We start from the raw sequence: 24,841 nt of genomic DNA on the forward strand, positions 1-24,841 counted from the left end.
TGTCAAGAACTAGGTAAATAAAATACGCTACCAACCGCTGAAAATTTTCGCGGTCCGTGCGGAGAGGTATTTTGGTAATTATTCCGGACCGCTGAAAATTTCGGCAGTCCCTTTGCTCCTGTTTTGATTACCAGCCGTTAGATCCACCATCCAACGGTGGAAAACTGTTTGTTGTATACCGGTCTACAATAAACGTTTGTTGTAGACCGGTCCCCTTACACCATACATACTAAAAAACGAACATTAGAGAAACTGAGGGACCATGAGACAACCGACAGCCGGGAGTGACAATGATAAAACAACTCATGAAAAGATGGTTAAGTAGCTAGGTCATATTATGGATTTATGAATTATGCAAGAGATAAGTTAGCATCCTCTACAATCATCTTTAGAATTTGATGAACAGCTTTTGCTATATCATCCGCCGATTTTAGTGGCACCCTTCTTCCACCTGCAATTCAACATTTAAGAGTACTGTACTGAATAAATGTATTCATATAAAAAACACTAGTACACACATATCACGAAGACACGTTTGATCGTGAACCCGAAATTTTTTCAATCAAATAAATTTGTTAGTTTTCCTATATGCTGTTAGGCGCACGCACAGATACATTGCGTTCTTCCTTTAAGTTTCCAATTGAAGCAAGGAGCTATAATATTACTAGGATCCTTACAGATAATAATGTAACTACTTGCTACTTTTTACTTTTCGGCAGCAGTACTTGGAATTAAAACGGTAAAACAAGGAAAAAGTAAATGCTAGATATATTCTATGGGGTCGTTTTGGGGGTTTGTCAAAAAAATAACTTATAACTTAAAATGAAAAAGTATCATATAAGTGAAATATAAATTATTTCTTATTTGTAAATTATTTCTTATAAATCATTTAGGTGTTTGGATAAACTGACTTATAAATTGGTAGTTTGTTTGATAAATTATAGTAATTTATAAGTTACAAAATTAAAATTTTAAAAAATTAAAATTTTAACGTAATGATTTAAATACATGAATATTGAATTAAAAGGGTAATTTTAAAAACAAAATATTGGAATACATATTATTAAAAGCAAAAATGTAAAAAGAAAAGTTTACAACATTAATGCAAAATCAATAGCAATCTTATCAAATATATAAATGTTAATTTAAAAGTATAAAAGATATAAAAAGAACTTACTCCATTTAAATAATTTTATATTATAAACTAAAAATAAAATTTTTAAGATAAAAAAAATTAACAAATAAATTTAATAGATCATTTTTTGAAAATTATTACATGACTATTACCCGTGTAACAGGCGACAAAAACACTCGTAATTAGATAGATGCATTATCGGTGGTTCTATTATTCTAATAGTAAATATTGAAAATAAGCTGAAAGCAAACGAGAATGTGGGACTGCTAGTACTTTCAACTTATGACAAAATAATAGCAATTTCGGTTCATTTGAGTTTGCACCCAAACTGTCATGCAAAAGCTAAAATTACTTTCCGGCCTATTTAAGCCCGTTCTACCCTTTCCCAAACACCTACTATATAATATACGTTTGATGTATATGTGATTATGAAATTTCTTCTTCTTTTTTTTGAGCCTGTTTCTAAATGTTTTTTTCGAAAAATAAAAGTAAAAGTAGAAATTGATATACATGTGCAGAATGCAGATACCAAATTGAAGTAAATTATGATAGTTTCGTCTGCTAAAGAAAGAGCCATTTTCTTGGTAAAACAGTGCAGAGATGCCCTCTACTTTACCACTTTGAAGCATCAGAAACTCAGAAGGCTTTGGTATCTGTGCTTGTCTAAAAATTGTAAAATAGTCTTACTATCTTCAAAGTAGATGCGATTCTTGCACTCTCTAGTCATCTTCCATCTTACAATTTTTTGTAAAATGTACTGTGCAAATATCAATATGTACACATGCACAACACACAAATTAAGGCATACCTTAGCACTGAGTGAGTAGAGAACCAGAGGGTCCAAAGTGGTAACATTGAGATGAAGTAAGGTGAAATAGATGGAGTGCAAACCCGAAAGCAATTTAGAAAGCTGCCTCGGCCGTGTAGGAGTTAAAACCTGAATATTAGCATGAGATTCGATTAGTGTCACATCAATTTCCGCATCTCCTGCATTACTCGTACTTCTTGAGTACTTGTTTGGCATTTGTGAGCAGAAGGTATACTAGGGAACGCAAAAAATTGTGAGAAAGGGGTCGGACTATTTAATATCCCGTAATTTTTTAAAATTAGATTAATAATAGAATAAAAAGGATTAAAATTGGATAAACATTAGGATTTAAAATTGAATTAGAGTAATGAGCCTACAATTTGGATCAAATTCTAATACGGATAACTTGCAGGTTAAGATATAGGGTTTTGTATCGTTATAAATACACCCTATTCGTATTCCTCGTTTTAATCATTAAAATTCGTAGGGCTCTTTTCAGCATAAATCAGCAATCTTGTAAAATTCGTAGAAAATTCATCGTAAGTTGAAATTTGTTGATTCTGGACTTTTCGGAAAGGTCTTTTCGTTCTCTACAACTTTCGTGTTTCGTATTTTTCAAGATAATATCGTTTAGAGGGTAAAAAAGGTTATATTCAGATCTGACCAGTATTTGAGGTAAGTTTTCGATCGATCTTACTAGTGTTTTCAAAATTGTTGAGTTGTGAGTTTATATTTGATTAAAAAAACATGCGCTAAGTGCTAATATATTTGAAATTATTATGTGTTAGAGTATATGTATTGTTGTGTATGCATTGTTATCTCGGCGATAATTTAAAATATTTGATTTGTGTCATGGTTTGTGAAAATATCGAATAAGAACTTAGGACCGCAGTCACCGGATTGTAGTGACAGTTTTCAGAAAATTTAGGACCGTTATCACCGGGTCGTAGTGGTCGTGACATGGATTATGGATTTTGAATTATTGTTGTTTATGTGCTATGTGTATCGAATAAGAATAAGAATAAGAATGTGTATCGAAAGTATTTGTTTCGTATGTCGTATATCATATCGTTTTTTGTTATATGTGTTCATGTTACTTGGCCAACTAGTTGGATCGATTGGTTTCTTGCCGGGCTTCGCAGCTCATTCTTACAATTTCAGGTTTCGTCTAAGATTCAAGTTGGTTAACATTGGAGTTCGAGGGTTTAGTGCTGGAGTAGATTGATTTTGGACTTCCGTTAGCTGCGCGTTTGTAATAGTCATCTTTTTAATAGAATTTTGGATTAGTAAATTGTATTTTGTATTAGTTTCCGATTTAGAATTAATAGTCCAGAAGTGCGGGCCGTTGCAACTATTCAAGGAGTCCTTTTTGGTTTCTTTTGATTCTTGAATTTTTTTAGCTTCAAGGGTTTGTAGAAGGTGTTCAAGTTGTTTAACAAAAATTATAGCACCGCCAACTATAGATGCTTGATCACCCTGCCCAATTTAAAAGCACTACAATTATTTAGAAAATAAAAGATATACATTATTAGAAACTATCAACAATATCATATAGGGTTTATTTTTTAAAGAAAAAACAATCAAAATAGGGTTAAATCATACACACACATCACCATAGGGTTTTTAATGAAGTTAAATGGTGGAATTCACACTCCATGGCTGATTCTAAGTTTGATATTTGTTTTATGCTTTCAAAGGTCACTACAAGAAAAAAGAGTAAAAGCGACCAAACAAAAGCGACAAATTATAAATTTCACCGAAAATGGTAACTTTAAAGGTCAACCTCACATGCCTTAAAACCATGATTAAAAGCGACCGCATTCGGTGGAATTTATAAGCGGTGGTATTTATCCGGTAGAATTTACTACGTAGTACCTGTTACACATTACCAGAAAATAAGTGTTGGGTAGGTATTTGTTTTTGAGTTGGAATTAGAAAATAAGTGTTGGCTGGGCGGCTGGCTGGCAAACAATTTCAATCCTCTTTGGGAAGAAAAAGTGATCGATCTTTTATTATTTTATTCACCAAATCCTCTGACGTGGAACTGGGGTGGGAAATCAAAACAAGGTCAGGCATTGGTCAGACCATACTTTAGACCCTCAGTGATTTGGGTCTTAATAGATTCCATTCCAATCTGGGACACGTGACACATTGTGCGATTGGTTAAAGGTATGTGTTTGTTGAATAAGATAGGCTTATCAGAGAAGCTAGAAGTTGGTGTGCAAGCATTGGGATGCGTGCCATATCATATTGGGATGTGTGCCAGCATTGGAGTGTGTGCCTCATTACATTAGAATGTGTGCCACATTGGGAAGTGTGCTTTATCATCTTGAGAAGTGTACGACATTAAAGTGTGTGCCATTCTAGAATTGTATGCTGGCCTAGAAGTGTGTGCCTTATCTTTATGTATTAGCCTGCGTGCCATCTCTATCTAGTTGTCTAGGTGTGTGTGCCACCTTACATCTATGTCTTGAGAGGTATGCCTTACCTTTAGATTAGCTAGTAAGCTAAGCCTTGTAATGTGTGCCAACCCCATCTATAAATATGGGGCTCCTGCAAAGGCTTAAGACAAGTTTTAGCCAAGCTTAGCCTTAGCCATTACTTCATCAATAAACGTGTGTTTCCTTTCCGTTCATCTTCTTCATATCTTATTCCGTTAACTCTTATACATATCACCCTTTAGCCTTGTACATACTTGTAATAGTTGTAAGGTTCGAGTCCTGTACATACTACCCGGCGTCTAACCTTGTATGCACACCCGGAACCTCCTATGTAGTTGAACCACTCTGAGTGAGCTGTAAGTTAACCGAATAATAGAGAAAAGGTTGCAAATATCATTATTTCAGGGTAAATGTATCAAATGTCACAAACCGAAATGGCCCCAAATATCACTCTAAAACACTAGTTTAATTACGTTTTGAGTTTAATTACCTCTTAATTGTGACGTTTTATGACTTTTTTGTTTATTTTTAATTAATTACATAAATTTAAATCACGTTTTTAGACCGTAAACAACACTCGATATTACATTTTTAATAACAAAATATAACTTAAATGTATATTTTCATTAGTTTCTATTAATATTTTATATTTTCATACCCTAGGGGTTTAGAGATATTAAGATTTTAAATTAATTTTTTAAAATTCAAGCGTGGGCTGATTTAACAAATTCCCATTTGTGTTTTAGAAACGTTTAGAAAAAAAATAAATACATAACACAACGATTTAGGGTTTAGGGTTTACGATCCTAAACCCTAGGAATCAAACTCTAATAGTGTGTACCCGAATTGTAGCGGTTGCGGGTTACCTACGATAAAAAAAGAAAAAAAGATTATTAACCATTCTTAATATTTTAGGGTTCACCAATTTTTAATCTGGATTTCAAAGAATAGTAAGATATTTTACATATATATGAATATAATACGAACAAAATACCCCCTGAAGTACAATTTTAAAGTACAAAATTGCATTTCAAATTTGAGTTTTGAGAGAGAACGCTATATAGACTAGCGTTTAAAAAAAGTATAACACAACATAAACTTGTGTTTTATCTTTTTAAAAATTAACAAAAAGGTAAAACGCAACTTCGTTTTGCGTTTTGGACTAAAGTTTTAAACGAGAGATGATCTTCCATTTTTAGGTGATATTTGAGACTATATTTTCAGGATGTGACATTGAGGATGTGACATTTGAGACAATTTTCTCCTGAATAGTGACATTGGGGCCCAAACCTATAATAATACACTAATATGAATGTCATGTATATTCTATTTTTTTCTTGTCAAGAAAGGAAATATTTCCATTGATTAAGGCTCCGTTTGGGATTGCTGGTAAAAATTGCTATGTTGTTATAAAAAGTGCAGGTAGAAAAAATGTTGTTGTAAAAATCAGATAACTATTAGGTAATATTTTTGATTTTCGCATATTTTTTGTTATGATATAAATAAATGATGCTTTTGGTGAGTTTTGATACTGAAATCAGTAACTACTTCCCGTAAAAGCTGAAAAACAGCTTATTTTAAAAGTATGGGGGCACCTAATTTCTCCAAAAGCAGCTTTCTGACCAAAAACACTTTTCAGAAAAGCTACTTTTGAATTTTACAAAACAATTTTTTACCTGCTTTTTAGTAAAAGGTTGTTGTTGCTGTCTGCAACAACAATGCCAAACATAGCCTAAATCAAGAATACAATCTGGAGGAACATAGTATCCTTCATTCATAAAAATTTATCATCTAACCGAAAAGTTAGCAAGTATACAATATCACCTTTAATATCTGAAAAGATAACTCACAAAAAAAGGTCTCGTTAAAATCTTGCAAGAATAAAACCCTATGGGAAAAACCTCAGGGAGAAAACAGAGTGACTTTTAAAATTGCAGCCTTTATAAAAACTAATAAAGTAATGTCATCCGATAGTTACAGGAAATTCATCATATTTTTAAAATTTGTAACTAAACTATCTTGTACTCCGAGGGCCTTAGATAGATCGTGCTTTAAAATCTGACAAGAGAATACCTATTAAATATTCTTCACGTATCCTGAAATTAAGAACAATAAACAAGGAGAAATAAATTAAAAATAATAAAATTATATTCAAAAATATTAAATTATAAGAAATGTTACGACCGGCATTTTATGTAATATTATTTGTGGATTAGGTATAATATTAAAGTCAAATGAAAATATATTCAATGATTGTATGCTAGTGTGAGTGAAAATTTCTGCATTATAAATTTGCTTTGTGTAGTATATGATTTTTCAAATCAAGAGTTTATTTAATTTCTTTATTTTTGATTTATAAGGAATATTCTAATCTTTGGAAAAATTTTCTTTTAAAAGGTATTTTGTTCACAAATTTTGAAAATGATTTTATAAAGTCTCTAAAAATCCAAGTTATTTTATGGTATAAATTTTATAATTTTTGAACTTGTATTTTATTTTATAAAAATAAATCTTTATAAATTTTATTTGTTATAATTAGCAAATTACATGGCTACCCTTGCATGCAAATACTCTTCCAATTCAACTAAGGGGCAAGGAAGACATTTCCAACCCCACTCACTTTCATTCTACTAACCAAATTACCACTTTACCCTTGCATGCAAATCTACCTAACTATATGGGAAGGTTACTCTTGTAAAATCTCAAATCCACTCACTTTTATGATTATTACTCCACATTCACCCCACCATTTCCACACTCCTCCTTTCCTCCCCCTCCCCTCTCGGCAATTCCCAAAAACCGAGCCCCCATCCCCTTCTTTCTTCATTTCTCACTCAAACAATCATCCTATTATCAAGTAATCCTACTCCCTACATGTTGTTCTTGTATATCTTAAGAGTTTAGAGTAGAAAAACTTATGTGTTGACCTTGCATGGTGGTGTTTTGTTAAAACTCCAAGTGAATATCCTTGATTCTTGTGAATTCAAGGCTTTCACCATGAGTCATAGTAGCAAAGGGTTGAGAATGGCTAGTCATGAGTATGCTACACTCATGCAATTGTTGTTTTCACCCTAATCCCTTCGGCCATGACTTGATAGGAGCCGAATGGATGGTGATTTGGTTGTCATGTTCCACTTTGTGTGTTTTTGTGATGATAACATGAAAATCTTACTGAAGTCTTGATAAAACTCTTTGCATGCTAAGTGATCATCTAGGTATATCTTATGCTAGGCTTGCATGTCAATTTTATGATAGAACATATGTAGAAAATGTGTTGTTTTGGTTTGAAAAACCCGAAGGCATGCATGCGTGTGGATTTCTCTTAGAATGTTGTAAGATTTTGATCATTTGGAAAGATTTTATTAGTAAGCCTAAATTTCAGTAGGAATAATGTGTTAATATTGATTTATGCTTCTTGTTGCATGGTAATAATTCGTGGTTATCTTTTATAAAAAATATATATATCTTGTTGTTTCAAAAGCATGAAGATTTGTGATTTGTGAAGTATAATCTCTTTTGTTTTGCCATAATTATACCTTAGGTAAGGATGATCTCACCAAGGTTATTTTGAGAATAAGGGAGTTAGTTCAGTAGAATACCATGTGTAAGTCTTGGTTTAAGTATTGAGTTGTTGTTAGTTGAGTTGTCAAGTCAAAACCTTGGAAAATGAGAGTTATAGTTTCTGCAGAAAAATCAGTATAGCACCCTGAGGTTTAGAGTGAGTTTTGACCATGTCATTGGTGTGCACTTTGAGGCCCAAGTTACCAGAAGTTAGTATTGGGAGTATATAAAAGGTCTTAGGAGTTGATTGGAGGTTTTCATGTCATTTGGTTAGGTGCACAAGTAGAATAACAAAATCTGTCCAGCAGGGGACAGTTTTGTTGCAACTTAGAAATAGGGAGATTTGACCATGTCATGGGTAGGCCCTCATTAGGCCCAATTGGGCCTTAGTTAGAGGGAGTGTCAGAGAAGTTTTTACAACCATAGTTCATAGGATATGAGTTAGAACCATGTGTCACAAGTTAATTCAAGTCAGGGCATTTTCTGCCCAGAAAAACAGGGGAACCTTGGACTTTTAGCTTAGGCCCAAGAAGGCCCAAGCCAGGCCCTTGAGCCACATCAAGTTTGTGAGATGCCCTTAGGTCAGGAGAGTCTTTTGTAAAAGTTTTGAAGGAAAACTTGTAGTTTAAGAGTGTCTAATGTACTCAAGAAACCATAGTTGTCATTCTGAAATTTGCACCAGTGAGCACTTTCACTTATCATATAGTTTTAGAACACTTAGAAGTGAGTATTAGGTCGACCACCATAGTTGTAAGATAGTATAAGGTCAGTAGAGCAAAAGACACAAGTGAGGGTCAATAGGTTTTGGATAATTTAGGAAAGGCACATCGAGTTAGGAAGCCAAAATTTGAAGATCTTGTCTAGTTTAGCGACCAAGTGACTTAAGTTGTGAGTCGAGATCATTCAAGCCTAGTCTTGCATTATGGTGTTATTTGGTATTAATATACGATATGTGATTATGTGGCTACGTGTGTGCATTTTGAAATATAAAGGTGGATATAAACTAAGTGCATATAGGCCTAAGTGCCATCCTTGTTTAATTTCGGGTTGTAAATAGGTTGAGATGGTAAGAATATATTTTAATGAGGATTATTATTATTTATGTAGGATCTCGAGACGAGGGAAAACTTGCCATAAAAGTCGAGTGAAGCTCCAGTTGCTCCTACCAGTCAGACCAGACCATCCTATCTCAAGGCAAGTGATTCAACTTGACCTTCATATTTACTATAAACAGTTCATATTTATCGATGCAATTATCCTGAGTCATTTTGATATGTATAAATCAAGCGTATCTCTCGCTTATCTTTGAATTACATAGAGATGCCATGAACCCTCAAGTATGTACTGCAAGTAGTTCAAAAGTCTTTTCATGATAGTTAAATGCCATGATAAAATAAAGAGTTGTTATATTACTTGATTGATCCTCTTGATTAACATGATGATGATTCCTAAGTATTGATATCTCATCCTGATACTTGAACCCCTATAGAACCTTACCTTGAACTCTGATAGTCAGAAACTTACCAACATGATTCCTCATTGATTGATACCCTCTTTCCTATCCTAAAGCTTGACAATTCTGATATATCCTGAGTTAAAGATCATTTCTTCATACCTTAACACCCTTAGTATTCATGAAGCTTATCTTCTTGATGTTCTAGCACCTGTACCTTGATGAGAAACCATTGCTTTGAGCCCAGTTTGGCATTACCCCTTCATATTATCCATTAGCCTCACCATATTTTCCTGTCCAAGTTCTGACATATGAAAACCTTTTGGTTACCCTAATAGAGTAAAGTTTTGTGAATCATGGCCCTGAGATTTAGTACCATATTTCCGTGTTTCGAGTTGATCTATATTCCCTTAATAGAAATATTATTGTTAAAAGAGATTTTGTTACAATTCGGCATCAGCTTTTGAAATAAATAAAATGTGGGTTTTCAGTCCCAAAGGGGGATAAATGTTTTATTGAATAGTGGATCTGGACTGAGACGCGAGTCCTTTCCACACTTATATTAGGCTTAAAAGTTGCCTAGGGATTCCCGTTAATGTTTTAGAACCCAGCGAGGTTCGGGATTACTTCGCGGCTGATCACCGGCTGTAATCCGTAGCGTCATAAAATGATTTTGATTAAGACATGATTTTTTTTAAAATTGTTTTGATACAAGCAAAATGATGCCATCTTACATAGTTTTATCTCTCGTTATCATTAGTTATGTCTTTCCATTGTCATTCTTAAAAGTATATCTCAATTTATGTTTTGTGTCGTACTGTTAGCACTTGTTGAGCATTTGGTTCACTTCTTGCTTTACCCTGATATTACAGCTAGCAGCTATGGTTAGATTCAAGCAGACTGCCCGTAAGACCTGTGATGCTGATGCTTATGTTCGAGCTCAGGTAGAATAAGTAATAATAGTTGTGTGAGGACTCGGTATTTGTAACCAAATGTAATAGTTGGTAGTGTTGGGCTGTTCCAAACCCTAAACTGTAAGATCTTGGATTTGGTTGTGTATTCTTCATTAAAATGATGTAATAGCTATATTTATTTTGCTGTTAAAATTGGGGGTGTGACAGGTTTTGGTATCAGAGCTACGGTTTAGAGTCCCTGGACAGCCCAAATAGGTTATAGGATATGTGTGTAGGTTATAGATATTATGCGAGAGAGTAGGTTAAGTAAATTATTATTAATACTCCTCTTATTGGTTGTCAGCAAAGGGCGCATTCCTCGTCATCCTCTGGGTCGGATGACACTATTGCTTTCACAGTGTATGCTGAGTTGAGGCGCGAGTTCGACATGATTCAGGGCAAGTACGACCGATTGATAGACCGACTGAAGAACGTGTATCCGGACAGCCGAAACTACGAAGGGAAGCCCAAGGAGCAGATGACTGCGAGACTTGAGACCTTGGTTCAGTACGTCAACACTAAGCTTGAGGAGATGCCAGCGCACCGGGATTGTACCAGCCAGTATGTCATTCAGATGGTGGCAGATGAGCTCCAGAGCATTGTGAAGATGCTTCGAGAGGAAAAGACTACCAAGCCCCGTTCATATGGAGTGGAGCCTTAGTTCTTTCCATTTACCTTTCATGTTGTTGTACTGTCAGACTTTGTGGAATCCCCAGTTGTTTCCGTTGTTTCCTTTATATAAACCTGTTATTCCTAGAATCAGACCTTGTCCTAATCCTATGTACTGTGACCTTTAAAATTTCAATAATTATGTGCTATTGTTCCATTTGCTCTCAACTGTTATTTTATGTTTTTATCATCATATCTGCTTAATTTGGAAACTTGACCCCATATGTAAATGAGAATGCCATGCGATACCCTCGAATTATTTTATCATTCATATTTGTTTTGACACAACTCTTATTTCAGGATCATGCCTCCCAAAAAGAAGAACCCAACAACCACCTCCACCACAGACCCAAATATTCTTCGACTACTGGAAACCTTGCAACAGCAAACCAATGCTATAGCTCAACAACAACTAACTCTTCAACAACGAATTGAAAACCAAGATAACCGTGAGCCACACCAACCACCTGAACCACCAGTACCACCTAGAAAAATTGTCACTTTCAAGGCTTTTTAGAATGTGAATCCACCTGTATTTCATGATACCACTGATCCAGTGATAGCTAACACATGGATCAAGGAGATGGAAAGGGCTTTTGAGTTGGTACAGTTAGGAGACGATCAGAAGACGTCGTATGCTACTTACTTCTTGAAGGGAGAAGTCATCTATTGGTGGGAATCAGTAAAGGCTATGGAAGTCACTCAGCAGGTTTCTTGGGAGAGATTTAAGAAGTTATTTCTGGACAAGTATTACCCTAAGTACATGCAGAATAAGATGGAGCTAAAATTTCTTGAGTTGAAGCAAGGGAACATGACTGTATTGGAGTATGAGAATAAGTTCACTGAGTTATCAAGGTTTGTGACAAAGTATACCAGCACTGAGGAGGAAAAAGCAAAGAAATTTCAGCAAGTATTGGAGCCTTGGATCAGAGATAAGGTGGCTATGTTTGAGCTTGAAACTTATACGGGAGTAGTACAGAAAGCTTTTCTGATTGAGAATAATGGGATGCAGTCAAGGAAAGAGAGGGATAACAAGAAGAGGAAGGTTCCATTTTATGGAGAAAAGTCTGAAGCTGGAAGTTCGCAAGATCGGAATATAAAGAGGATTGGTTTCCAGAAGGGCGGAAATTTTCAAAAGAAGGGAAATTTGGGCAAAAGGCAAGAATCAAAAGGGAACAACCAGGCAAGCCAAGGGCAAGTTGGAGAAAACAGGTTCTAGAGACCGGAATGCAAGCACTGTGGAAGAAGGCACCCCGGAGTATGCAATAAGATGAGCATGACCTGTTATAGGTGCAATCAGAAGGGACATTTATCGAATGAGTGCAAGATGCCGAAGCCTGGAGTTACGTGCTACAAGTGTGGGAAGACTGGACACATGGCTAGGGAGTGTAAGGCAACAGGACCAGTCAAAGCTCTGATGAATGTGGCAAATGCTATTGCGAGTGTGCCAGTTGAGGTATTGGCATTAGCTCCACCACCCGCACCAACCCCGCAAGCAACAGCAAGGACATTTGATTTGAAGATGAAGGATGCTGTTCAGAATTCTGAGGTGATAGCAGGTACACTTTTACTCAATAATGTCAAAGCTAAAGTATTGATTGATTTGGGAGCAACAAGATCTTTCATATCAGAATCTTTTGTTGATAAGCTCCAATGTGATAAAATGGTTATGAGTGAGGTAGTAAATGTGGTAATTGCGAACCAAGAGAAGATTCTTGTGAATCAATTTTGTCCAAAGTGTGAGATTGATATTTCGGGGTATAAGTTCTCAGCCGACTTAATACTCTTCAAGTTGGGAGAGTTTGATATAATTTTAGGAATGGATTGGTTAGGAGAGAATAGCGCTCAGATAAATTGTAAGACCAAGAGAGTGTATTTAAAGACGAAGAGTGGAGAGAAGGTAGTATTTAAGGGGCAGAGGCAAGAGCAACTATTTCTTACAGTTGTTCAGGCTAAGAAGTTACTTAGAAAAGGTTGTGAGTCGTTCCTAGCATATGTAGTGGATTCAGAGAGAGGCAGCCCCAGCATGGAAGATATTCCTATAGTTAACGAGTTCCCCGATGTGTTTCCCGACGAACTACCAGGCTTACCACCAGATCGACAAATTGAGTTCGAGATCAACCTTGCTCCAGGCACGGAACCAGTTTCAAAGGCCCTATATAGGATGGCACCCGCAGAAATGAAAGAGTTGGCGAGCCAGCTACAAGAATTACTGGATAAGGGAGTAAAACGACCAAGTATGTCGCCATGGGGAGCACCTGTTCTGTTTGTAAAGAAGAAAGATGGGAGTATGCGTCTATGCATAGATTACCGGGAGTTGAATAAGGTGACGATCAAGAACCGCTACCCGCTACCAAGGATAGATGACCTTTTTGATCAGTTGAAGGGAGCAAAATGCTTTTCGAAGATTGATTTAAGATCGGGATACCATCAATTAAAGATCAAAGAAGAAGATATTCCTAAGACCGCATTCAGGACCAGATATGGGCATTATAAATTCCTAGTAATGCCGTTTGGATTGACCAACGCTCCGGCCGCATTTATGGATCTGATGAATCGGGTATTTAAGAAGTATTTGGACAAATTTGTCGTGGTATTCATTGATGACATCCTTATTTATTCTAAGTCGGAAGAAGAACATAAGCAGCACCTCTGGATAGCATTGGAGATACTCCGACAAGAGAAGTTGTATGCCAAGTTTACCAAATGTGAGTTTTGGTTAAAGGAAGTTCAATTTTTGGGGCATGTTATTGGAAATGAGGGAGTTAAAGTGGATCCAGCAAAGATTGAGGCAGTTATGAGCTGGGAGAGGCCACAGACTCCTACGGAAGTGCGAAGTTTTCTAGGATTGGCCGGATACTATAGAAGATTCGTCAAGGATTTCTCAAAGATCGCCACGCCATTGACCAAGTTAACCAGAAAGAATCAAAAGTTTGAATGGAGTGCAGAATGTGAAGATAGCTTTCAAGAGTTGAAGCAAAAGTTAGTAACAGCTCCGGTGTTGGTACTTCCAGATGATCAAGGAAATTTTGTAATATTTAGCGACGTTTCACATAAGGGTTTGGGTTGTGTGTTGATGCAACACAGCAAAGTGATCGCATATGCATCAAGACAGTTGAAGCCGCATGAGTTAAAGTACCCGACGCTTGACTTGGAACTAGCCGCCATAGTGTTCGCACTCAAGATCTGGAGATATTACCTCTATGGAGAGAAGTGTGAAATCTACACGGATCACAAGAGTTTAAAGTACATTTTTACTCAGAAAGAGCTCAATATGAGGCAGAGGAGATGGCTGGAATTGATTAAGAACTATGACTGTTCGATAAATTACCATCCTGGAAAGGTGAACGTAGTGGCCGATGCTCTGAGTAGGAAGGAGAGACTGAATATGATGATAACATCAAAAGAGTTATCTGAAGAAATCGAAAGATTGGAATTGGAACTTTGTGCTTATGGAAAAAACGAGGAAGTTTATCGTGCAATGACCTTTCAGCCAACACTAGTGGAAAAGATAAAGAAGTGTCAAGAGGAAGTAATGGAAAAAGAGAAGAATCAGTTATCTGGAGAGGAGATTAATACTCAAAGGGATGAGCAAGGGATACTAAGGTTTTCATCCAGAATATGGATTCCCCATGTACCTGAATTAAAGATGAGATCCTCCATGAAGCCCATAATTCGAAGTTTTCAATCCACCCGGGAAGCACCAAGATGTATCGAGACTTAAAGAAGAACTTTTGGTGGCCAAATATGAAGCGAGACGTGGCAGAATGGGTTGCAAAGTGCTATACTTGTCAGAAAGTAAAGGCAGAACATCAACGACCAAGAGGATTAATTCAGCCCCTGAAGGTTCCAGAATGGAAATGGGAAAATATCGCTATGGACTTTATAGTAGGACTACCGCGAACGAAATCCGGACATGACGCAATATGGGTTATAATTGATCGTCTTACGAAGTCGGCGCATTTCCTTCCAATAAATGAGAAGTCGTCACTGGACAAATTGGTTCATCTGTATGTGCGCGAAATCGTACTAAGGCATGGAGTACCCGTATCAATAGTTTCAGACAGAGATCCCCGATTTAACTCAAGATTCTGGAAGCAATTTCAGGAATGTCTTGGCACAAAGTTGAATATGAGCACGGCGTACCACCCACAGATGGATGGCCAGAGTGAAAGGACAATTCAAACGATTGAAGACATGTTGCGTAGTTGTGCAATCGATTTTGCAGGAAGTTGGGACGACCATTTGCCGTTGATTGAATTCTCTTACAACAATAGCTATCATTCCAGTATCGGCATGCCACCATACAAAGCTTTGTACGGGCGAAAATGTAGATCACCAACAAGTTGGGATGAAGTAGGAGAAGGAAGAATTCTCGGCTCGGATTTGGTACAACAGTTGCATGACTCGGTGAAGTTAATTCAGAAAAGGTTGCTTGCTGCTCAAGATAGACAGAGGAAGTATGTGGATCCAACGCGTAAGGACGTTCAATTCCAAATTGGCGAAGCTGTGTTGCTAAAGGTGTCACCTAGAAAAGGGATGATGAGATTTGGAAAGAAAGGGAAGTTAGCACCTAGATACATAGGTCATTTTGAGATTTTGAGTCAAGTGGGAAAGGTGGCCTATGAGTTGGCCTTACCACCTCAGTATCAGCATGTGCATAATGTGTTCCACGTGTCGTTGCTTAAGAAGTACAATCCTGACGCTAGCCATGTGATAGAATATGAACCTGTAGAAATTCAGGCAGATCTGTCATTTGTGGAGCAACCGGTTAAAATACTCGACTGGCAAGTAAAGAGTCTTAGAAATAAGTCAGTAAAGTTAGTAAAAGTACTTTGGAGGAACCCTAAGGTCGAAGAGTCGACCTGGGAGTTAGAGTCTGATATGCGTTCCCGGCATCCTCATCTTTTCTCTTAGATTCTGGGGACAGAATCCCTTAAGGGGGAGAGGATGTTATGACCGGCATTTTATGTAATATTATTTGTGGATTAGGTATAATATTAAAGTCAAATGAAAATATATCCAATGATTGTACGCTAGTGTGAGTGAAAATTTCTGCATTATAAATTTGCTTTGTGTAGTATACGATTTTTCAAAGCAAGAGTTTATTTAATTTCTTTATTTTTGATTTATAAGGAATATTCTAAGCTTTGGAAAAAATTTCTTTTAAAAGGTATTTTGTTCACAAATTTTGAAAATGATTTTATAAAGTCTCTAAAAATCAAAGTTATTTTATTGTATAAATTTTATAATTTTTGAACTTGTATTTTATTTTATAAAAATAAATCTTTATAAATTTTATTTGTTATAATTAGCAAAATTACATGGCTACCCTTGCAGGCAAATACTCTTCCAATTCAACTAAGGGGCAAGGAAGACATTTCCAACCCCACTCACTTTCATTCTACTAACCAAATTACCACTTTACCCTTGCATGCAAATCTACCTAACTACATGGGAAGCTTACTCTTGTAAAATCTCAAATCCACTCACTTTTGGCCAAATAAAAACCAAACTAACATGATTATTACTCCACATTCACCCCACCATTTCCACACTCCTCCTTTCCTCCCCCTCCCTCTCGGCTTTTCCCCCTCCCCTCTCGGCAATTCCCAAAAACCGAGCCCCCATCCCCTTCTTTCTTCATTTCTCACTCAAACAATCATCCTATTATCAAGTAATCCTACTCCCTACATGTTGTTCTTGTATATCTTAAGAGTTTAGAGTAGAAAAACTTATGTGTTGACCTTGCATGGTGGTGTTTTGTTAAAACTCCAAGTGAATATCCTTGATTCTTGTGAATTCAAGGCTTTCACCATGAGTTATAGTAGCAAAGGGTTGAGAATGGCTAGTCATGAGTATGCTACACTCATGCAATTGTTGCTTTCACCCTAATCCCTTCGGCCATGACTTGATAGGAGCCGAATGGATGGTGATTTGGTTGTCATGTTCCACTTTGTGTGTTTTTGTGATGATAACATGAAAATCTTAGTGAAGTCTTGATAAAACTCTTTGCGTGCTAAGTGATCATCTAGGTATATCTTATGCTAGGCTTGCATGTCAATTTTATGATAGAACATATGTAGAAAATGTGTTGTTTTGGTTTGAAAAACCCGAAGACATGCATGCATGTGGATTTCTCTTAGAATGTTGTAAGATTTTGATCATTTGGAAAGATTTTTATTAGTAAGCCTAAATTTCAGTAGGAATAATGTTTTAATATTGATTTATGCTTCTTGTTGCATGGTAATAATTCGTGGTTATCTTTTATAAAAAAATATATATCTTGTTGTTTCAAAAGCATGAAGATTTGTGATTTGTGAAGTATAGTCTCTTTTGTTTTGCCATAATTATACCTTAGGTAAGGATGATCTCACCAAGGTTATTTTGAGAATAAGGGAGTTAGTTCAGTAGAATACCATGTGTAAGTCTTGGTTTAAGTATTGAGTTGTTGTTAGTTGAGTTGTCAAGTCAAAACCTTGGAAAATGAGAGTTATAGTTTCTGCAGAAAAATCAGTATAGCACCCTGAGGTTTAGAGTGAGTTTTGACCATGTCATTGGTGTGCACTTTGAGGCCCAAGCTACCAGAATTTAGTATTGGGAGTATATAAAAGGTTTTAGGAGTTTATTGGAGGTTTGCATGTCATTTGGTTAGGTGCACAAGTAGAATAACAAAATCTGTCCAGCAGGGGACAGTTTTGTTGCAACTTAGAAATAGGGAGATTTGACCATGTCATGGGTAGTCCCTCATTAGGCCCAATTGGGCCTTCGTTAGAGGGAGTGTCAGAGAAGTTTTTCCAACCATAGTTCATAGGATATGAGTTAGAACCATGTGTCACAAGTTAATTAAAGTCAGGGCATTTTCTGCCCAGAAAAACAGGGGAACCTTGGACTTTTAGCTTAGGCCCAAGAAGGCCCAAGCCAGGCCCTTAAGCCACATCAAGTTTGTGAGATGCCCTTAGGTCAGAAGAGTCTTGTGTAAAAGTTTTGAAGGAAAACTTGTAGTTTAAGAGTGTCTAATATACTCAAGAAACCATAGTTGTCATTCTGAAATTTGCACCAGTGAGCACTTTCACTTATCACATAGTTTTAGAACACTTAGAAGTGAGTATTAGGTCGACCACCATAGTTGTAAGATAGTATAAGGTCAGTAGAGCAAAAGGCACAAGTGAGGGTCAATAGATTTTGGATAATTTAGGAAAGGCACATCGAGTTAGGAAGCCAAAATTTGAAGATCTTGTCTAGTTTAGCGACCAAGTGACTTAAGTTGTGAGTCGAAATCATTCAAGCCTAGTCTTGCATTATGGTGTTATTTGGTATTAATATACGATATGTGATTATGTGGCTACGTGTGTGTATTTTGAAATATAAAGGTGGATATAAACTAAGTGCATATAGGCCTAAGTGTCACCCGTGTTTAATTTCGGGTTGTAAATAGGTTGAGATGTTAAGAATATATTTTAATGAGGATTATTATTATTTATGTAGGATCTCGAGACGAGGGAAAACTTGCCATAAAAGTCGAGTGAAGCTCCAGTTGCTCCTACCAGTCAGACCAGACCAGCCTATCTCAAGGCAAATGATTCAACTTGACCTTCATATTTACTATAAACAGTTCATATTTATCGATGCAATTATCCTGAGTCATTTTGATATGTATAAATCAAGCGTATCTCTCGCTTATCTTTGAATTACATAGAGATGTCATGAACCCTCAAGTATGTATTGCAAGTAGTTCAAAAGTCTTGTCATGATAGTTAAATGCCATGATAAAATAAAGAGTTGTTATATTACTTGATTGATCCTCTTGATTAACATGATGATGATTCCTAAGTATTGATATTTCATCCTGATACTTGAACCCCTATAGAACCTTACCTTGAACTCTGATAGTCAGAAACTTACCAACATGATTCCTCATTGATTGATACCCTCTTTCCTATCCTAAAGCTTGACAATTCTGATATATCCTGAGTTAAAGATCATTTCTTCATACCTTAACACCCTTAGTATTCATGAAGCTTATCTTCTTGATGTTCTAGCACCTGTACCTTGACGAGAAACCATTGCTTTGAGCCCAGTTTGGCATTACCCCTTCATATTATCCATTAGCCTCACCATATTTTCCTGTCCAAGTTCTGACATATGAAAACCTTTTGGTTACCCTAATAGAGTAAAGTTTTGTGAATCATGGCCCTGAGATTTAGTACCATATTTCCGTGTTTCGAGTTGATCTATATTCCCTTAATAGAAATATTACTGTTAAAAGAGATTTTGTTACAATTCGGCATCATCTTTTGAAATAAATAAAATGTGGGTTTTCAGTCCCAAAGGGGGATAAATGTTTTCTTGAATAGTTGATCTGGACTGAGACGCGAGTCCTTTTCACACTTATATTAGGCTTAAAAGTTGTCTAGGGATTCCCGTTAATGTTTTAGAACCCAGCGAGGTTCGGGATTACTTCGCGGCTGATCACCGGCTGTAATCCGTAGCATCATAAAATGATTTTGATTAAGACATGATTTTTTTTAAAATTGTTTTGATACAAGCAAAATGATGCCATCTTACATAGTTTTATCTCTCGTTATCATTAGTTATGTCTTTCCATTGTCATTCTTAAAAGTATATCTCAATTTATGTTTTGTGTCGTACTGTTAGCACTTGTTGAGCATTTGGCTCACTTCTTGCTTTACCCTGATATTACAGCTAGCAGCTATGGTTAGATTCAAGCAGACTGCCCGTAAGACCTGTGATGCTGATGCTTATGTTCGAGCTCAGGTAGAATAAGTAATAATAGTTGTGTGAGGACTCGGTATTTGTAACCAGATGTAATAGTTGGTAGTGTTGGGCTGTTCCAAACCCTAAACTGTAAGATCTTGGATTTGGTTGTGTATTCTTCATTAAAATGATGTAATAGCTATATTTATTTTGCTGTTAAAATTGGGGGTGTGACAAGAAATGAATATACATATATTTCTTAAAAGAAGAGAAATAAAATAAAGACATATTTAGATGATGGTACTATAATTGGGGATTCATTTGAGGTTTCTAATGCCTTGTCTGTTATTTCATTAGCGGGGCAAGAACTGGGTTTGGAGTTGAATATAGGGAAGACTGAGGTTTTTTGGCCTATTACTGACTCTTGTGTTTCCCGAGATGGACTTTTTCCTCCTAATATAGGCAGGCCTCAAGTAGGGTCAAACTTCTTAGTGGTACTATAAGTATGGAAAGTGAGTTTGTAGAGGATTTTGTTAAAAAAAGTGTTGAAGTGTGTAGAGCTTATGGGTGTATTAGACTAACTTAATGATCCTCAATGTGAACTTGTGCAACTTAGGGCTTGTACGGGACTAAGTAAATTATATTATGTTTTACGCACTTGCCCACCCCAATTTTTTGTAGAACATGATACTCACTTTGATATCGTATTGAGGAGGAAACTAGATAATATTATAATGTCTGAAGGTCCTGGATTTGGTGACCTTCAGTGGAGGTTGGCGACTCTACCTATCTGTCAGGTGGATTGGGTGTGTATACTGCATGTTACGCTAGACTTTATGCATTTGTGGATTCTTGTATCCAATCTATTAACTTGCAGGATCATATTTTACTGGGATGTGATGTGGTTCCAATTGGGGATCAATTTATTTTAGCACCGAATTCTCTGCAAACGATACTCTCAGGTGTGGATTTGGATAAATTATCCACTTAAGGGTCTGTCCCCCCAAAATTATTGCACTACTTGGCAGACCTTTATTTTAGTGGTATTTGTGCAAATCTACCTATTAAATTTGATTTTTCAGAGAGAAATTTAGCAGTTTATCAGTGCTTGGGCGCTAAACATGCGCAAGATTTTCTATCAACCACTCCTTTTGAAGGATTCGGGCAGCGCACGACGCTAATGGAGTATTAGATGATTTTGCATTATAGACTCATGATTCCTTTATTTGTAAATGGAGCACAATGTTCTTTGTACACGAGCCATATGAATGTATTCAAAGATCAAGCTATTCATTATCAAAAACAACCAGGGTTCAAATATCGGCATGATATGGTAAGAGATGTGCTATATGATATCTTGTGAAGAGCCGAGATTCCGGCTAAAAAGAAGGCACACGTTAATTTTCTTACCCCTCCAGGCGAAGTCAGATCAACTCCTAGACCAATTAATGTGTTAGTTTACAGTTGGAATGGAGAAAAACATACATGTGTTGATCTTATAGGGGTTTCTCCATTGAGGGGATTGGGCAATGGTTTGCAGTTGGTCAGGCGGCTACAAAGGCAGTTGAGGCAAAGGTGCCTAAACATGACCAGGAAGGTAAAGATAATCAATACATATTTATTCCTTTTTCTTTTAACACATTCAGATTCCTGGCTTCTGACGCTGTTGAGTTTCTTAGGAGAGTTCAGAAGATCATGAATAAGAATGTTATGACTACAGGTTCGGTAGAGTATGTTTTTCATAGAATAGGATTTGATATTCAACGAGGTATTGCAGCGCAGCTTATTGCTCGCTTACCTCGTACATTTTTATAAATAATTTTATCCCTCATTTTTTAATAAAATGAAATAGCATAAAGATTAAAAGAAAAAAAATAATGTGTACATAATCTAACTTAAAAATACAAACAAACCAACAAACACAAACAATCAAACTAATCGATAAATGTTCGAGTTCGATAACCTTGTTCGATGTGTTATCGAACTCGAGTTTGGATAAGAAAATATGTTCGATTATAATGTTATCAAATATTTTTCGGTTAATTAAGATTATGCTCGAGTTCGAATTCGATAATATAAAATTCGATTCTTTAATGAATTGTTCAAGTTCGGTTCGATGTGACTCGTTTACAACCTTATTATCATCAACTCTCTAATGTTATACTATAACACTTTTATTATTTTCTAAATCATTACAAATCCGAGTCTGCAAAAAATTGTTAGAGTGTGAGATTGAAAGCAAGAAAAAAGTACATGCACAACAAATATACCAATCTAGGAAAATTAAAGCAGAGTATGAATGAATTAAATTACGATCTGGCATTTAAACATTCTTGATGAATGCTTTTAGTTTCAGCTGTTGCATCAAAATATTGAAGAAACTTTGCTGCATTGTCTTTGTTCATGACTAACAATAGATCACTCTCTTGAATATCCCTAATCAACATTGAAATTTACAAGATCATATGACTCAATTAAAAGACCAAAACAGAGGATGAAAACAAAATAACCACAATATATTTACCTGGGCTTATTGTTCGCTAGATTCTTGAAAACCAAAGAAATAATATGTTCAACTTTATGCTCATGGCTGAGAATTTACTGCTTTCAACTTTATCACAAATGGTATGTAACCTTATACGATTTCAAAGTAGGCATTACTCAAAAAGTTGTTCTATAATAAGATTCCAAAAAGAAATATACTTAAATTTATTATTTATTTTTTACAAGGTATTTATCTTTAGAATTTAAGAGAGGATAAATGGGATAACTCTACACAAATGGCATGTTCAGCGTTAATGGAAAAAAAAACTTTTTTTAAGCCGGTTTCTTAATTGAAAATATTCGCGGTTATGGAATGAATTGAGAACAAAATGAAATTTATATTCGAATGAGATTAATCAAAATATTTACAGTATAATATAACTTTTTTTCATTCCATTTTAAAGTATTTGAATTAACACTTTAACTTACATATTTTGAAAGGAATATTTCAACCCATTTGTTTTTATCATTTTTCCTAAAATACTCATCATAAATTTATTTTATTTTATTTATGTTTATTCACGATTCACTCAAACATTTTTCTTTTTTCTTATCTCCAAATAAACAACCTAAGCTCTCCTCTTCTTGGTGAAAGCATAATACATTCTTTCTCCTTGTCCTTTCTCTTTTTTCTGTGTGTGGTTGGTTAGGGTGTGACCGGCATAGCAGCACAGGTCTCAAACTTCTATAAAAAAAATTGATGGAGAAGAAATTTTGGATGCCAGAACTTTAACTATAATTTTCTTTTGTAGTTCTACTTTGGAAGGTTCAAATCTTGTATTAGATCGAGGAATATAATATTGGTATGATTTGATGGAGAACTGTTTACAAGAAAAGCATCAAGGTTACAGGACCAAGATCCAGAATTATACCACCATGAATGTCTTCTGGAATTTCTACTTTGATGACAATGAGTCCCATGAAGCAAATGTTGCTACTATTAAAGTATAACTTTACTTTAAACTCACATCCAATTTCCATGGATAACAAACTTATTAGGTTCTTCCTATTCATTTACCCTTTCATTTCATCCCTACACACTTCTCTTTGGCATTCATTCTGTTTAAAATTAATTATTTTATCTATAAATTATTTAATGCTAATTGAGATAAATAGAGACCCCCGAGACACTTTGAAATTTCAATAAGGTCCTAACTCCTAAGGATGTAGAATTCAGTTTGCCTGAAATTATGTTCGTCCAAAAGAAAACTTCTTTTAAGAGAATGGGAATGTCCGCGTATATTCTGCTTTGTTTGGCCAACCTGTCTTCTTTTTGCAATCATACTTCTGTTAGAACATAACCTCCTTTCCCATTAAACTTCTGGGATTGGTTTTTCTTCTTCCTGGTGAAATCTTAGAAAAGAAATTAGCAACCTCCTTTTTCATATCTTCTGTGTGTGGTTGGTGGGAGGGAGAAGAAGGGCATGAACATCTTGCAATGAAAATTGATAGCTAAAGAAATAAAAAGAAAGAATCTTGAGCATAAGGGTGTTTAGAGAAAGAGCAAGACGTAGTAAATAACCGAGTAAAAAGTGAGACACACAACACTTGAAATCCATAATAGCACAACACCATATGTTTTCATGTATAGATGGGTGCAGGTGCGTGTGCATGCACGTTGTATCCATAATATCTTGTTATTGCTGCAATCTAGTAAATTTTATTTACAGTTACTCATTCTCTAATGAGAAAGACTGCTGCAAGTGCTGGTTGCCAATGATTTTGCAAATAAAGAAAAAAGTTTGCTTATGAAATTTTTCCGATACAGATATGTATGTATGTTTTCTCTTATCAACCATTGAGTTATCCTATTTATATCTCAATCTTCTTACGTATTTTCTATTTAACTTTGTTTTTTCAGTTTTTGTTTAACAAACTACTCTAACAGTGACAAATTTAGTTTTACATTCCGTAAATTGTCCAAAGAAGCCTTAAATGACTATTATTTGGAAAGTAGTGTTGGGCATGCTGAGCATGCCTAACTCCATATTAGTATGATATTGTCCGCCTTGGGCCGAGCCCGCACGGGTTTGGGCACCTCCCAAAAGGCCTCATACTAATTGGAGTTGTCTGGCTGCTTATATTCTAGCAAACTGCCACTCCCACAAACGATGTGGGACAACTCCTAACAATCTCCCCCTTCACACATCGGGCCCGACACTTGTCGATTCTTCCTCCTTCAGTGTGACCAGGCTCCCCCTCAACCCATACTAAAAGTCCATCAAGCTATCTGCTCCCCTAGACCTATACTGGAGGGCCCGTCTGCCTTTTCCTTGAGCCCATTCTGGGGAAAGCCCATCTGCCTCTTCCTAGGTCACTTCTGGAACCCTTCTGAGATTGGTATGGACCGTTTATAACCTAAAGCTCGGATACCACTTGTTGGGCTTGCTGAGTAGGCCACTCCGCATTAGTATGATATTGTCTGCTTTGGGCCGAGCCCGCACGGGTTTGTTTTTTGGGCACCTCCCAAAAGGCCTCATACTAATTGGAGTTGTCTGGCTGCTTATATTCTAGCAAACTGCCCCTCCCACAAATGATGTGGGACAACTCCTAACAAGT

At 36.0% G+C, this 24,841-nt stretch overlaps 1 pseudogene; it reads right to left on the minus strand.

Moving 5' to 3' along the window:
- Nucleotides 1–350: 350 nt before the first annotated feature.
- Nucleotides 351–4,479, minus strand: LOC141660093 (transcription factor bHLH96-like; annotated as a pseudogene).
- Nucleotides 4,480–24,841: the final 20,362 nt, after the last annotated feature.

Source organism: Apium graveolens, chromosome 5 (assembly GCF_009905375.1).
Source record: "Apium graveolens cultivar Ventura chromosome 5, ASM990537v1, whole genome shotgun sequence".
Classification (NCBI taxonomy): domain Eukaryota; kingdom Viridiplantae; phylum Streptophyta; class Magnoliopsida; order Apiales; family Apiaceae; genus Apium; species Apium graveolens.